Below are 5,168 nucleotides of genomic sequence, written 5' to 3' on the forward strand. Positions count from 1 at the left end.
ACCTGTAATAATATCGTCCTCTCTTACTGAAAATGAGAAATCACAACTCATTTCTGTGTTGAAAGCTCATAAACCAGCCATTGCATGGAAGATTCATGATATTAAAGGAATAAGTCCTTCGTATTGCACACATAAAATCCTTATGGAAGAAGGTCATAAAACGTATGTGCAATGCCAACGAAGACTAAATCCTAATATGCAAGATGTAGTTAAAAAAGAAATTATTAAACTACTAGATGCAGGTCTAATTTATCCAATTTCTGATAGTCCATGGGTAAGCCCAGTTCAATGCGTACCTAAGAAGGGTGGCATGACTGTCATTACAAATGAGAAAAATGAGCTTATTCCTACAAGGACTGTAACAGGATGGCTTGTGTGTATTGATTATAGAAAATTAAATGACGCCACCAGAAAAGATCAGTTTCCCTTACCTTTCATTGATCAAATGTTGGAAAGATTAGCCGGAAATAGTTACTATTGTTTTCTTGATGGATTTTTCGGATATTTTCAAATTCCAATAGCACCCGAAGATCAATAGAAAACCACATTCACGTGCCCTTATGGTACTTTTGCTTACAAACGCATGCCATTTGGACTTTGCAACGCCCCTGCAACCTTTCAAAGGTGTATGATGGCGATTTTTCATGACATGATAGAAGAATGCATGGAAGTTTTCATGGATGAATTTTCAGTCTTCGGTGATACATTTGAATCATGTCTAGTTAATCTGGAACGAATGCTTATTAGATGCGAACAATCAAATCTAGTACTTAATTGGGAGAAATGCCATTTCATGATTAAAGAAGGCATCGTTCTTGGACATAAAATTTCAAAAGAAGGAATTGAAGTGAATAGAGCTAAAGTAGATGTAATTGCTAAACTTCCACATCCCACAAATGTTAGAGGAGTTAGGATTTTTCTAGGGCATGCCGGTTTTACCGACGTTTCATAAAAGATTTTTCTAAAATTGCCACTCCTATGAATAAACTCCTAGAAAAGGATGCTCCATTCATCTTTTCAGATGAATGTATCAATTCTTTTAATATTCTTAAAGAGAAACTCACTAATGCGCCGATCATGATAACACCAAATTGGAATCTACCATTTGAACTAATGTGCGATGCAAGTGATTTTGCAATGGGAGCCGTTTTAGGACAAAGGATTGAAAAACGATTTCAACCTATATATTATGCTAGTAAGACGTTACAAGGAGCACAAACGAACTATACAACTACTGAAAAAGAACTCCTTGCTATTGTCTTTGCTTTTGACAAATTTCGATCATATCTCGTTCTAGCTAAAACGGTGGTCTATACCGACCATTCTGCTCTTAGATACCTATTTTCGAAACAAGATGCTAAACCAAGATTAATCCGCTGGATCTTACTCTTACAAGAGTTCGATATTGAAATCCGAGATAAAAGAGGAGCAGAAAATCTCGCCGCTGATCATCTTTCTCGTCTTGAAAATCCCGAATTAGAAGTTCTAAATGAATCGGCCATACAAGACAACTTTCCTGATGAATATCTATTGAAGATAGATTATAATGAAATTCCATGGTTTGCAGACTATGCAAACTACTTAGTTTGTGGATTCCTTGAAAAAGGATTATCGTACCAAAAACGAAAGAAATTCTTTAGTGATATAAAACACTATTTTTGGGAAGATCCACATCTGTTTAAAAGTTGTCCCGATGGAATAATACGCCGATGTGTATTCGGAGATGAAGCTAGTAAAATTTTAAACCATTGTCACACAGGACCAACAGGAGGGCATTATGGGCCTCAACTAACAGCAAGAAAAGTTTACGATGCTGGCTTCTATTGGCCTACAATTTACAAAGACGCACACCTTCTTTGTAAATCCTGTGATGCTTGTCAAAGGGCCGGAAAAATAAGTCAACGTGATGAAATGCCACAAAATGTCATTCAAGTATGTGAAGTATTTGACATTTGGGGTATTGACTTTATGGGTCCATTTCCAAAATCTCATAATAATCTATATATTCTCGTAGCCATTGATTATGTATCTAAATGGGCAGAAGCACAAGCTAACCCAACTAACGATGCACGAGTTGTAGTCAACTTTTTAAAACGTCTTTTTGCAAGTTTTGGAACACCGAAAGCTTTAATAAGTGATCGGGGAACTCATTTCTGTAATAATCAACTTGAGAAAGTTCTTAAAAGATATGGAGTAACTCATAAAATCTCCACCGCATATCATCCGCAAACAAGTGGACAAGTTGAAAATACCAACCGAGCTTTAAAACGTATTCTAGAGAAAACCGTAGGATCAAATCCGAAGGAATGGTCCATTAAATTGGAGGATGCACTCTGGGCTTTTAGAACAGCCTACAAAACTCCAATTGGAACTACACCTTTTAAACTCGTCTACGGAAAAGCATGTCATCTTCCAGTAGAAATTGAACACAAAGCATTTTGGGCTTTGAAGACATGTAATCTTGATTTACATGAAGCTGGACGTCTACGATTAAGTCAACTAAACGAATTAGAAGAATTAAGACATGAAGCATACGAAAATTCGTTAATCTATAAAGAAAGAACGAATAAATGGCATGATAAAAGAATCAGAAGGTCAAAAGAATTTAAAGAAGGAGACAGAGTTCTTCTTTTCAATTCACGATTCAAGCTATTTCCTGGAAAATTGAAATCAATATGGTCTGGACCATTCATAGTCAAAAGAGTTTTCCCATACGGAACGATAGAATTAATAAATTCAAATGGGATTGAATTTAAAGTTAATGGTCACAGAGTTAAACATTACATACATGGTCCGATGGAAGTTGACAATGAAGTTAATCACAATTTCGATACCACAGCTAACTAAGTGTGGGGAGAATCAAGTCTTTAAAGGATAATATATATTTCTGTTAGAGTTAGATTGTCTGTTTTCGTGTAGTTCTCGAAAATGGAACCCGAATGGTCTTTCCCTAGCAGACCCTAAAGAACTAGTCTTCTCCCCCCATTCTGAATTTTTATTTTTTTAGGTTTTTACGAAATGAAGACTGCCTGTGAACTAAACCATGGTCTAATGCTACACGCTTTGATCACTAAACGTAATAATGACACACTTTCGAGTGAAATAGTATCAGTAATCAGAGAAAGATTGGACGGAGTAAGAAAAGAATCCAGATGCGAAGATAATAAGTTACAATTTGGTAAAGGAAAATCAAAATCCGCAGCGAAGAGGAGAGCACGACACCTTGAAAAATGTCACAAATGCGGAAAATGGTCACATGGAGGTAAATGTTCAAATAATCAAACCTATTCAAACACCGAATTTGTTACTTTATGCAGAGACGGGCCGTACATATGTTTAGAAAAAAAATCATTGAATGCTCGAGGTTACGCCTTTGTAGCTATGGAAAACCAATTAAACCGACTATCTTATGAATGGGATAGATCATATAACTAAGAAATCTATTTCACAGGTATGTCTGTACAGTTTTTATTTTTATTTTTATTTTTAACCTTTTGATAATAAACGCTAATTTGTTCGCTATAAAGTATTAAATTGGTATTGAATAAAATTAGGTTTGGCGACCGAAATTATTGATATCATACAAAAATTTATTACATCACTGCGAAATTTAACGTTTATTCTTAAGGTATAAATATCTTTAATCAATCAACTCAAAATATTTCAAAAATTCGTCATGAGTTAAATTAGGTCTTGGAACCGAAATTACTTTACCGAAAAGAGGGGCGCATATTTTTGATAATATTTGATTGATTAAAGTGGGATAAAAGCCAAAAAGATTTTTAATTTTATTTTTACCATGTTTTTAAAATTAATATATAAATCTTAAATTAATATTGTAAACTTTGTAAAATCAATATATTTAAAATTGTAAATATTTGAAAAATTAATATAAGTTTGGTGTGAATTTATAATATGAATTTTTAAAATTAAGTTTGGTGTGAATTTTTAATTTTTAAAATATGAATTTTTAATTTTATGCATTTCAAATTTTAAGTTTAGTGTGAATTTTTAATATTAATTTTGAATTTTATGTATTTTTAATTTAAGTTGGTGTGAATTTAAAAACAAAAATTTACTTTATCTCATTAAGTTAAAAATATGATTTTTAAAATTCGTCGTAAGTTGAAGACTAGGTCATTTGAACCGAAATTGCTTTACCCGAGGGAGGGACGAGAACTTTTATTATCATTATTTTTAATCTTATTGAATTAAAGTATGCCAAAAACATTAAAAAAACCAAAAATCTTAGCTTTTAAAACAATCGCTACAAAAAGACAAATTTTAAAATTTTGTTGAAGGACGGACTAGGACATCGATCCGAAACGACCTCGTCCTAAATAACAAGGGAAACAAAATTTTAAAATTAATTACTTAATTGTTTTAATTAGTATAAGATATATAAAAAAAATACAAACTCCGCGACTCGCGGAGTTTGAAGGGTCAAACACTGCGACTCGCGGAGGGACCAAAACCCAGAAAAAAATAAAAACGTAAAGAGTAGCTCATTTGCACACCACAACACAAAAATACTGCGAAAATAACCCGAAAAACACTCCCAAATTCACAATTTTTGACCGTTAATCATCAAATCTTTTACTAAAATCATGTTAAGAAGGATGCTATCAAGGAATTACTCAAGAAAAACGGTAAATTTCTACACCTAAACACCATTTAATCCGAAAATTAGTGTTCTTGAGCAATTTTATACCCAATTTGATTTTGATGCTTTTAGTGTAATTATGCTTAAATTGTTTATGTATTATGCTTGTATAACCTAGATTGATGCTATTTAACATGATTAGAAGCCTTAAACTTCAAATTTTGAGTAATCTAGGGTTTGTGTTCTTGAGCAATTTGGGGCTTTTTGATATAAACAGGTTATGGCCGATTTTTGTCATGAATTGTTGCTAAATTAAGTAGTGTAACATGTTTAGGTAGTTAAATGATCCAAACTTTGAGCCTAAACATGATTTTGAGAATTAAAGTGGACTTTTTCAAGTCTAAAATTCATGAACTTGATTTTTGAGAGATAATGCCATTTGAAACTTGTTTAATTGCTAGTAATGATTATTTTGACATGTTATTTGAGTTGAATGCTTATGAACTTGGCGAACATTTTCGTATATGCTTATTTGAAAAAGTGTAGATTTGATGAAAATATGTAA

This window comes from Rutidosis leptorrhynchoides, chromosome 6 (genome assembly GCF_046630445.1).
Source record: "Rutidosis leptorrhynchoides isolate AG116_Rl617_1_P2 chromosome 6, CSIRO_AGI_Rlap_v1, whole genome shotgun sequence".
Lineage (NCBI taxonomy): Eukaryota > Viridiplantae > Streptophyta > Magnoliopsida > Asterales > Asteraceae > Rutidosis > Rutidosis leptorrhynchoides.